Source organism: Amblyomma maculatum, chromosome 1 (genome assembly GCF_055883805.1).
Source record: "Amblyomma maculatum isolate TAMU_Amacu chromosome 1, ASM5588380v1, whole genome shotgun sequence".
Classification (NCBI taxonomy): domain Eukaryota; kingdom Metazoa; phylum Arthropoda; class Arachnida; order Ixodida; family Ixodidae; genus Amblyomma; species Amblyomma maculatum.
Window position 1 is genome coordinate 236,621,038 of NC_139344.1, and position 12,379 is coordinate 236,633,416.

Sequence of the window (12,379 nt, forward strand, 5' to 3'; positions counted from 1 at the left end):
TTAGAGTATAAATTTATATTACGACAAAGAGCGCAAAGCTTTGCACCTTTATGGTGCAAGCTTATACCACCAGGAGAAGGATAACGTTGCCCTCCAAGCAGTTTAAAGTAATGCCATATTACATAGGGTATCTAAGCATCATCTTGTGGTATATATATATGCTATCCACACAAGAGTACTATTACCAATCTGCATCGTAAACTTGGTCACTGGAAGCAGGAATAAAGCTAACCAATACATTTCAAGATTTTCTGGAAGGAAAGATTATGTTGAAACATTGCAATATCTTTGTGTCGTCTGGAGTGTGACAGTGAGCAATGTTTCAGGTGAGGTAGGCTGTGTCATGTTGTATTCAAGCCGTAAGTTATGTTGCAGAGTGAACAAAAAGAATTTACAGAACAATCGGTTAAGATAACATACCATGGTGTTTATTTTACCTCATTATACACCGAAGTTGCAGCAAGGGACTGGATAATCTTCTCCGCACAGTCGGGGCAGGGATGTACCACGTATTTGACCTGCATAGAAAAGAGAACTTGTAATCAGTTACTCACGAAGAAAGTCTCACAAAACATGCTTATGGAGTAATTAATTCACATATAAAAATAACACTGCACAAAGGGCAAGTAAAAAGGAAGACAGATGGAAATAGTGCACCAGTACAGGCTTCCAAGTGTTTATATAATGAGAATTGTGAAATCACACAATATATAGATCAATGAAAATTCTCCAAATCTGAGCTTTACCTGTGCCACTAACACACACATAGACAACTAGCACATTGCAATCTCAGAAAAAATTGACAATATGCTCAATAAGACACAATATACAATGAGACATATTCTTGTTAGGAGCAGGGTCAAGCCATAGGCATCACTGATGTTGGACTACCCAGAGGGTTATTTAAAGAAATATGAATGAAAACATATTGATAAAATAGAAGCTAGCCTAATAAAGGCAAAAGATGTGATTTAAAAAACCCCTCCCTCTACTCGTTCATATGTGCAGTTCTCCTTTTTTTTATCATTAGCTTTTTATGTTAAACTTTGTTTTATCACCTTCACTTTCACCTTTGTTGTTTGCTGGTTTCCACTCCAACACCCAAACATTATAGTTTGCTTTCACACCTGACCATACCAGTGGTCTTGTTTCTAGTCACTATGGTCTCACCCTCCTAGAAAACACTGTCTCTGGTCCTTCATGACATTATCTTATGTTGCCTATAGTGTTAATGTTTTCCTGAGACTACACTGTCTTTAGTCATCTGATCATCCATCACAAGTGACAACTGCAAATCTCTTCTTCTTTTTTTTTTTTTGGGGGGGGGGGGGGGAGGAGGGGGGGGAGGTTCTTTTGTTCTTGCATTCGTTGTCATTTCTCATGAATATAACGAATGAAGCTTGTTCCTGCAGAGCTTGCTCCTGCAGGGGTATGTCTAAGGCCATTCTATTGTTTCTGCCTTTAGTGCAGTTTACATTCCTGGAAAAAGGCATGAATATACCACAGAGGCTATGCCTTATAAAATGCGGGATACCACTTCTGAAAGATGGAACATTTCATGCTAAAAGAGCAATGATAGCAAGGCACATCCAAAGCACCTTCTGCACATGTGCATTACTGCAGTGATGTCACAGATGCAGAATTATGTAAAGCATGACAATAAAATGCAACTTTTACATAAGTTCATTGCTAGTTTCACACCACACATCAGCTTATGCCGATGCCAAAAACTTCTCGAGACTGCCGTTTCACTTCAAAACTACATTATCTTGCTCAGGAGGCAAAAAACAATACACTTCAATACCCCTATAATTCCTTGAACAAACCACAAAGCTTGAGATTCTATGTATTGCTGTTTCATGTAATGCTCGCAGCACATGCAGCAGGAATAAAACTTCTCATAAACTGCAATTTGCCAGAACTGTCAACTGCTTATCTCTTTAGATGCCTAACTAATGAAATTGTAAATGCTGACCAATATTATACAAGAATGATTATTAAAAAGTGTTTACAACAAATTTCTCGAAGATTATGTTCTTTACCTTTACAGATTGCAAATCATAAACTATGAAGAGACACCCGTGCAGTCTCTGCCGGTGGGTTGTGCAGCAATGTGGACTTTGGGTACCTGGTACAGCTTCAGGATTAGACTTAATTATCTATTCTTTTTGTTTATAAGAGGCAATATGAAAACTGCAAAATTGAAGGCTATTAATGAGTGAGCCTAGGCCTAAAACCCTCCTAATCATCTATGTGGTCTAACATAATGAGCATCAAAAATATTCCTTTAAAAGCTTTGTAAGTTGGTTTTTCCACATTACATAACTAAAAAAGGGTGTTGCTGACATTTCTTATTCAGATAATATAGACATATTTTGTGTTTTTGATGATGCAGAAGAAGCTAACATGATTCTGGCAACAATACCAAGTGCAGCAACATTTTTTACATGCAATGTGGGAAAGCAAGACAATAGTTTTCAAATACGCCTTTCCTTGTTCAGTATTTTGAACTACATTGCTCTTTCAGAAAATTTAAGAACTGGGCTCACCTATAATATTGGGGACCCTCATTTCTGGTATATAATACTGTCCCCTAAAATTAAAATGCAAAAGTTAAGTCAATTTTGGTTGATTAGCCATTCAACCATTATCCTCTACCACAGACATGTCCACTGTGCTGCACAATCCAGTTCTAATTGTACTGCAAATTTCATTTCATTCATTCTCCCTTTATAGGCCCATAGACATGACATAAGGGGTGGGGGCATATATATATATATATATTTGTTAAATGGTAGTGGTGGAACACAAGTAAAATACGCTGAGTACAAATGGCACAAAACAATATAAAGAACACAAAAGAAACAATAAAGCTGAAAGTGCTAAAATACCGTCCATTACATATCACCTGCAGTACTTCATTTTTAGTTTCATTCTATTCTGGACATACCTAGCAACATAAGAGCATGTGAGTTGTTGAAAATTACACCCATCAGAGAACATAACCTTACTGCTGAGAACCAAGTGCAAACAATTTAAATATTAGGTTTTGAAGAAAAAAAGAAAAGAGGCATACATTAACAGCTCACTCAATAAAAAGAAGTCAACATGTTCAGATCGATTACATACTGAAAAAATTCCTCCCTTGCTAACTTGCTCAATAGCACTGAATGGTTCCAAAATCAATGTAATGCCAGGGCTATTGCTCCTCAGCATCGAAAAATATGCTCTTTGATAGACATAAAGCAACAATGAACAGACCACAATGCCACAGCTATGTCGAAAAATACATACCACACAAATCTTGCCGTAAGTAGTCGTCCAGCGCTGAAGAAAGCAGGTTGATCTTTAGAAGCAGGAGTAACAGCACTTCTACACCGTATTCCTCCTACTGGCAGGTACACTGCAGCAAAGGTATCATTCATAACATTAGCATGATACTTGTAACTAGTACATACATAACTATAGTACAAAAAATAATGGCACCACACATGCCACAACAATGACTCAAATATTTTGACAATGAGCTTAAAAGCTACAACTCCTGTTCCTAGATATATCTGTAACAATATCTGCCACCTCTTTACAGTCGAAATAACTGCTTAAATAAACTAGAATAGCAGATTTATGACAAACTGCTAGCACAATGACAATACACATTAACTTCAATGAGGGAATGTCTCAGTACCAGTGAATTGTAGTAATGAGTATAACACAATGTCTGACAACAGAAACTACAGAAGGAAAAGAATGTGTTGTTATTGGTCAGGCATAGCCTCCTTTCTATGGGTCAGGAGGCTGAAAAGTTCAGAATGGAAATAGCTGAGTAGAAACTATAGCAAATCCCCAAATGAAAAATATTAGCGATATAAAAATTTTCCTTAGCTCGCTAACGAAAATTAGCACATTTAATCAAAATAGCTGTTTGGGCCAGTTGGTTCATACTTACACCCTAAAAAACCAGCGAAAAAAAAGAAAACAGGTACAAAGGAACACAAAACGTATTTCAGTGCCCGTCCTGTCATTTTTTGTTCCTTTGTCCCCGTAATTATTATTTTTTTTTGCGCTGGTCTTTTTATGTACCGATTACAAAAAGAAAGTCAGTCTTAAAGCAGAGAAGGGGTGACACATGGTTTGCTTCAATGCTGAAGACATCTGATCACCAGCTAACCCAGATTTTTCACTTGTTAAGTGATTTGATCGAGTCCAATATTTATTATCAGTTTTTAACATAAGTGATCAGCAAGTTAAATAACACCATTTACTCGCACACGCCCTCAAACACAATGAAACTCAATTGATAAGTCACTGTCTGGGCGTGCACCATATTGCACGGCATGAGCGAAAATGGCAACACGCAAGGAGACACACACATGGCACGCGACATAAATATTCTCCGACGAGAATCCCAAGCAGTATACATTGAGGCAGATGTCAGTGATCAGCAATATGTGCCACAAAAGTGCGCGTGTCAATTTAAACGCCCCTTTCTGGACGGAAACAATGCTTTGGACTTACCAGCACGGATAGCAGAGACCAGTTTCAAATTCTTTGAAGAGACGACAGTCTACGTTCTTGCGCAGACGAGACGAAGGACTTGAGCCTGCAGCGAAAAAAAAAAAAAAAAAGCGTGAGAAATGTCTTTCCTGCACATTGCGTCACTGCGACAGTATACATGTACACGAATCGGCTCGGTCCCACCTCTGGTCTCGACGCCATCAGCTCAAAACTGCGGGGTTAAATCGGCGTTCTGAAAGCGTGACTTTAGGATATCAAGCGCGCTGCCTTCGAACGTACAAGTTGCTGGCAAAAGAACCGTAAACTTAACCCATCACCCTGCATGCTCTCCCGCATTTATGGCAACGTTCCCGTAAAGCAGCAACAACAGACGATCAAAATCGATTGTAGACAGCGAGCAAAAATAATGCGGCATGCAAACACGTCAATGCGTATCACCGGGACTGCATTAGCGCTCGTCGACGCATACTTTCGACCGCGGGATATGCTTGTGAGCGTCGTAGACGACTAAAAATGCACCATTAGCATCCCGCAAAAAGGTCGTGACCATCTAAAAATTTTGGGATGCGCCGCTCCTCCAGTCTGAACTGAGGGAGTGGTATGCTCAGGTTGGGATCCAAGACGTCGTGCTCAGAGGCCGTTTCACAGACAAACAAGCAGCGTCGCGGACGTAAGCAATAACAAAACATGTTCAGGCCAAGTTAAATAGCAGAGAAAAACACGTAAAACGAAATGTAAAACGTCACTTACATGCGCGGCTGAAATTTGGCGCCAAGGATCCGTTGGAACGCCACCACCGCGACGACCAGCCATCCGCCGTTTCATTCCGAAGTTCACACTTTCACGAAGTCGTTTCATAGTGAGGCATCGATGAGCGCACTCGATGAAATAATCGCTGAGAGCAACCGAACTTTTCTAAAAACACAGATGAGTACCAACGACAAAGAGCACGAACGCTGACTAGTGCGGCAATCGCCGTCGTCGTCTTCTCGGACTAGCAGAGTCGCAGGGAACGCAGGCAGGCTCAAGCAACTACGAACACGTGACGCTGCGTTGAGAATAAAAGCAACAAAACTAAAAAGCAACTGCTTCGCTTCTCGTCTCACCACCACTCCCCCCTCACCTCCCCTTTCTCCCTGTTTTGCAGCGTACACACTTGTCTGTCCGCCCTTGTTCTGAGTTCGGCCTTGCTCTCTCCACGGTCAAGCTCGCGTAGGAGTCAAAAGACGGGACGGGTGTCAGGGGGGGGGGGGGGGGGGGGGGGTGAAGGGGGGAGGCACCGCTTTTTGTAAGAAGATAAGATGCTCCCAACTTTCGACGATTCCCCACCTCCTCCGGGGAAAAACGAGGGGTCCTTTTGTGGTAGCTCTTGAAAGGACATCGGGCGGGAAGTAGGAACACAGCCGCACCCAGCTTGAAACCGGTTACCATCATAAAAAAAAAAAAAGAAGAAACAAGCGGCAAACTTTTTTTTGCTTGAGCTGCAGGGACGAAATGGTGTAAAGTCATGCGAGAGAGACTAACGTCTTCCGTGCGGGTGATTGCGCAGGGTATATTTAAGCCATGCGGTTTCAGATAGCATAAATCCCGAAGTTACCCTCCTTTTACATTCTTTTTTTTTAGAGTGCATCGTTAGCCTCTTGTCGGCATTCGTTGCAGTGCTCATTGCCGCGGAACCTTCAAATCTGTATTTGTTGTTTTTTTAACAGCCGCCGGCACGCGGCTTTATCACTCGGATTCTGGATCGCGTATCAGTTCCCTATTCTTTGTTTGTTAATGCTCGATGTCGCGAGTCACACCTTTATCAGTTTCTTTGTAGCGCAAGATGCACCGAGATCTGTCTCGAAGGTTCCGGCCACTCGTGTGTCTTTCTGCAATGTTCCAGCCTGTGCTGGTAGCTGTTTGCGACGTTATCTAGGTTTTTCTGAGCAGCCTTTAAATTGAGCGTTGACGAGTGCGACGGGCATTTTTTGTTCGACGATCGACGAGCACATTTGTTGCCATCGCCGCCGGCGAGTGGCTTAGTTCTTTTGCGGGCGCAAGTCAGCCCAATAAAGAGTTAATATCAGTACCATCAAGCCTGAGTCTTCCTTTGGTGACAACGGCCTTGTCACCACTACGTGAAAATACTGCTTTACAGGAAAAAGAAGGCGTAGTATCTATCACACCTTCTCCGGCAAGTGTGAGTTTGGACCGCACACCATCGCTTCTGTCGCGTGGCGTTGCTTGGGGCGCGTTCAAGTGTGGCATTGCAGATGGCAGGGAAGCATCCCGCCTCGGCCAGTCAGAAAGCCGCAAAAGGGGGGCACACTTTGTCCCCGACAGCCTGAGGCAGTAAAGGCTTTCGCCTTAATAGCCACCATGCACTGGGTTCGGGTTGTCGTAGCGGCGTCCGGCCACTGTCAGCTTGAGCGTCCAAAGGAGCGGAGATGCATCGTCAAGCAGCGAGGCCCGTGTGCAAGCCTAGAGCGAAAGACGGGTGTCTTGCGGGTGTCTTGGGCTTACAGTCACATGACTGAAACCATATTCAACAGCAAAACGTTCAAACTCAGTGCATGAAAATTGTTGTCCATTATCTGTCACTACCATCTCCGGGATGCCATGACGAGCAAAAATGCTCTTCATCCTCTCTGTAACTGTTTCAGCTGTAGTTAATGGGAGCAGCGCAATTTTCGCGTAGCCGTGCAGATGATCGACCAGCACCAAATAGTGGCGATGGTGGATAACACACAAGTCAACACCAACTCTCCCCCATGCAAAATTCTGAGTAGCAGTGGGCATCAACGGCTCTGAATTCTGAACAGCACATTGCGCGCAAGTTTCGCATTCTTTCACCAGCTGTGTATGTTGTTCGCTAAGGCCTGGCCACCAAATCAAGTCTTTAGCAATAGCTCGGCTTCTAGAAATGCCTTGATGCCCATCGTGCAACTTTTCTAGCATTTCTTTTCTGGGGGACCCAGGCACTACGAGTTTTTTAAAAGCAACTCGTTGCCTTCAACTATAGGGAACCTGCACTGCATAGGTAGCGCTGTAATTGTACCGCAGCGTCACTCATAAATGCTGCTGTTAGCCGCTTTTCTTGGCGATAAACGACCGAGCATGTTCAGCAGCCTTACAGATAGGCGTGTGACAGATAACGTCCTTGCCCAGGCGCTCTGGGTGTAGCCCAGTTATCTGACACACGTAACGCAAAGCTTCGACAGAGCGTGCAATATGATCCCTGTAAACTCATGCAGGTGGCCTAAAAACGCCCTAAAAAGCCGCCTCAGAAGTATTTGCTCTTCTCGCTAGGATATGTGTTACGGCGTGGCGATGGACACAGCACACTTCTTGCTGGTTGCTTATAAAGGCGCGCTCTTGCCAACAATGGACGAAATGGAAAGGAAGCCTCGGTTTTTCTGGCCAGCCTTGGCGACACAACAATCGGAGGGCTTTGCAAACTGCATCGGTTTCTTGAGCCTTTCTCTCTCTTTACAAAAAATTATCACCGGTTTCAAGTCCCTTAATGCACGACTTTGCATAGGATTCGCATGCCTCCGGTGATTGGCGCTCGCGAAAGAGCCTCCGCAGTGACCAAGTGTTTTCCCGGAACATCGACTATCTCAAAACGATAGCGCATGAGCCGCAATCTGAGCCGCTGAATTATTGGCGGGACAATATCAACGGGCATTTTTCCTAGTAAGGAAACAAGTGGCTTATGGTCCGCTTCGAAGCCTACGTCCAGACCTCTGAGGTATTCGTCGAATCTTTCGACAGCCGAAGTCAGGGTTAACGCTTCCTTTTCTATTTGCGCATCGCGCTCCTTAGTTTTCGTGAGGGAACGCGAGACGAACGCTACCGGGCGTCGCTCACTGTTACGTTACGTTTGGGAAACTGCGTCCAGGCTGAAAGAAGAATCGTGGGAAGGCCGGGGTCGTACAAAGCCAAGCATTTCGCGGAGCAGATAAGAGATTTACACTTTGTAACGCAGCGTTCTACGCAGGGCCAACACCACCTAGAGAAACGAAGCCGCAGTGCTCCCGTCGTGACGTCAACAATCGAGGCCGCCGGGCGAAGCAGATCTGCGTGCAAAACAAATGTCGACAGAGCTTACAGCAAGACATAAACCAATGGTTTATACGAGGATCTTATTGGATTGTTGAACGAGTGTCAGAATGCTGTGGCGAAAATGTGGCACACGAATTGAGAATGGGTTGCATTTAATTCAGTTTGATTAAAGATGAATTAACTAAGAAGGATGAGTTTCCCCTGAGTTGTACGAATGATAAAATAATTTTAATTAGCGCAAATTAAGATCAAAAAATGTTAAACTGGATTGAACTAAGAGTGGATTAGAGTAGATTAGGTTAGAACAATGATGGAATGTATTAAACAACAGTGCAGCACGACATGTTTACTTTCATTAGAGAATAAATGTTTTGCATTTGAAAAACAATGCATAAAGATTAAGAGAAAATAAGGTCGGTTTATGTCGAATTAAGGTTGAACAACATATGATTACTTTGGTTCTTTGTAGATTGAAGTCAGAAATATTTCACTGTATCACTTAACTCAGCAGCATAACTCAATGACGTTCTGAGTGATAAGCAATGCTCTCACATTGCCATTAAAGCTATAAGATGGTAGAATAACGGTTTTAGCATTTCTTTTTCAAGCTACTTGTAGCCAGCCATTTTTCGTTCGTCCAGGGAAAAACAGATTTTGTGTAGAAAGTTCGTGCTACACCAAAGAATATACATCAAAACAAATTTAAATGTGAGGCCATCCTCGCAGGCACGCGATTGGTAAAGGTCCTCGTTGGTCCTAATGATAATCCTCCCGAATCATGACACCTTCACCCACGTGACATAGGTAGGCCTACAATAATTTTTTCGGCCTGTGAATAAAAAAGAATGCTGATATGTTCAAGAAAATGTTCCTGCAAGATGCTTCAAGCAGCTGACAAAATACCACTAAGATGCAGCATGCACGTTGTACCTCTGTCTTCATCATTAAAAAAAAAATGAAAGATGGCTTAGCTCTGCTATGCCTGGATATACGTAGCGAAAAGCAGTGTCTACCTCGGGATCAGAAGAAGTTAATTTTTCCAGTCTTCTGCGCCGTTCGCTAGCAGCTAAACTCTCCTTGACTTCCATGACGAGCGCGTCTAAGTTCACCGGCGCTCTGTAATTCGTTTACAGGAAAGGAAAGGCGCAGCATCTGTCACTCGCGGAAGGTAAGAAGCGCCGCCCGGCGGCATTGGAGCGCACTCGTTCCCGCTTGGTCCTCATAGCTGACGGCAGATGGGTGACGTCACATGCTCTGTGGTGCGGCGTTCGAAGAAGCGCCAAATGAAAGGAGCCGCACAGACAGGGATGGAACGCCCGGCGGGTTCAGCTTCGTATACGCGTGAATCTCCTGGTGACGTCACCACCAGACATGACGTCATTATCACTTCCGGTTATTATACATGACTGGATGTGACATCATGGTGATTTCTAATCCGATCAGGACATCACGGTCGATGACGTCACCATGTGACGGCTATGGACGTCTCGAAACGTCTAACCATTGCTATTGGATAGTGATAGTTAACCATGACTTACACTTTCTGAGTACTAGTTAATGTATAATTACTGTTACTTAAACACCCCTTAACTAGTAGGTGATGGTTAGTGATAGTTACGATGACCTCTAAATGCATGGGCCCCTATGGGCATCTGCAACGCTGGCGTAGCTTGGCGAGGGGCACCGCAGCTGGCCTTGGCTGTGACGTCACTCGGTCGCGGTATAGACCCTATTCACTATCAGGTTTAGCAGTACTGGCAACCTTGTTTTGCGGAGACGCCATAACGTTGGGCGCTTCGAAACTAAAAGCATACAGAAAATGCTTCCGACGCGCCGGCACCGGTCTACGAGCGTCCTTCCTGCTGCGCGCCGCTCATTTGTCGGAGATTCAAGACGCCGTTTAGAACGCCGTCCGCCGTCCAACCAGAGCTCGGATTTCACTGACGCGTACTCTGATTCGCCATAGGCCCTCTCTCTCTCTTTCTCCCTCTCTCAGGTGGCGTTGTGCGTGCCATGGTTGCCGGTAAAGCAGCAATGACGTCACGTGAATAAGCTCTATACCGCATATGGCATACGGCATCGACATGCGGCACACGCGAAGCTCGACTCTGACTCTCATAGTGAAGCTTTTCGTTTCAAAATTCTAAAAACAGAAATACCTCACACTGTAATGCGACGAACAGATCAAATACTCTCGGAGAATGACGTGCAGCCTTGTGGTAAGGAAGTTGATCCCGATGGAACGCGTAGACTTTCGGTACAAATATATAGTTTCCACACAACTCAGCACACAGCATTATGCATGTTCGTCTACAGCAAAAACATGACTACTACTGGAAAAATTGTACGAGATTTGTACAAGACTGCTGTACACCAACGTGAACGTACAGCCTAGGTGAACGTACAGCCTAGGAGAACGTACAACCTAGGTGAACGTACACCCAACGTGGCCGTACAGCCTACGTGAAGTGTACGACATACATGACATGCATGACTGCGTAATCCCATCACAAAACTAAACGAGTATATATGCAGAGCTGTATGTTAAGAGCTGCCACTGGTCTGTGGGCCAGATGTTTCATGTCCTATTTTCTTCTGCTCCTTGAGGTCTGCTGCATGCCAAAATTTAATCAGTTTATCACCACCTGATTTGCCCGTCCCCTTCGCAGGTTGATTGGGAAGTTGCGCTTTCTTGTCATGTATTTGACATCGTCGATCAAGTGCAAACCTTAATATGTAGCAGGAGTGTAATGTCACACAATTTATGTTTGGAGACTCTTCAGTCTGCGTTACAATTCTTGTATTTGCATCAATATGTTTTGAAAATATGTATCATAGTACTGTTGCATGACAGGTGTGTAAAAAATTAGAGCAGTGCGGAATCTGCATTGGAGTAATATGAAAGCACGGATGCTGCTGTTTGTTGCTTAATTCACTTCTTGTTTACCCATTTTAGTCTTTGGTACTTTCAAATTGCGTGCCAACACCCTCCTATGCCCCTTTCCGGCTCTACTTCCGGTTGCGTGTCACATCCTTGAAGTCACCCTAATTGACTGATTTGACTATTTTAGTCTTTGGTACTTTCAAATTGCACGCCCAATCCCTTCCTATGCCCTTTTTTTGGCTCAACTTCAGGTAGCGTGGCGTCAGCTTGACTGGTTTAATTAACATGTATTTGATACATCTCGGCCGCACCCTAATTGACTGACTTAACTATATTTTAGTATTTGATACATTCAAATGTGGCGCCAAGCCATTGGATCACGGTAGACAAGCGGAGTTATGAACAGCGTTTAACAATCTGGGGGTGGCACAGTGGTAAAGCGCTTGGCTGGGGATCCAAGGGATAGAGGTTAGATTCCCGGTGGAGACAAATTTTTTTTTTTTTGAGGAGTCGCACACCTCTTAAGCGTTGCTAGGCAATGCTGGCAGAGCTTGGCAAGGAGGCTGCACAGCTGGCCTTGGCTGTGACGTCACACGCATGCGCAGAACTAGGCTATGTGAAGCCACGCGAAGCTGCAATCTGATATGCGTAGACAAGCTTTCGCTTCAAAAGGTACGGCATGCAAAAACCTGTGCGTGGTTACCGACCCGCACACAGCGTGAGGATTGTTCGAGACTCAGGACTCAAAAGATGCAAGACAGCAGTGTGATCTTAGAGGACGAGAGACATTGACATAGGAATGCTACCATGCTATAGTGATACTCTGCATGGTTGCAAGGCTCCTACACCACTCCTCATGTTTGTGTTGCATATAATACTAATATCCCAGCTTTAGGCCTTGTGCAAGGCCTCAATCAGTGTTTGCTGCAG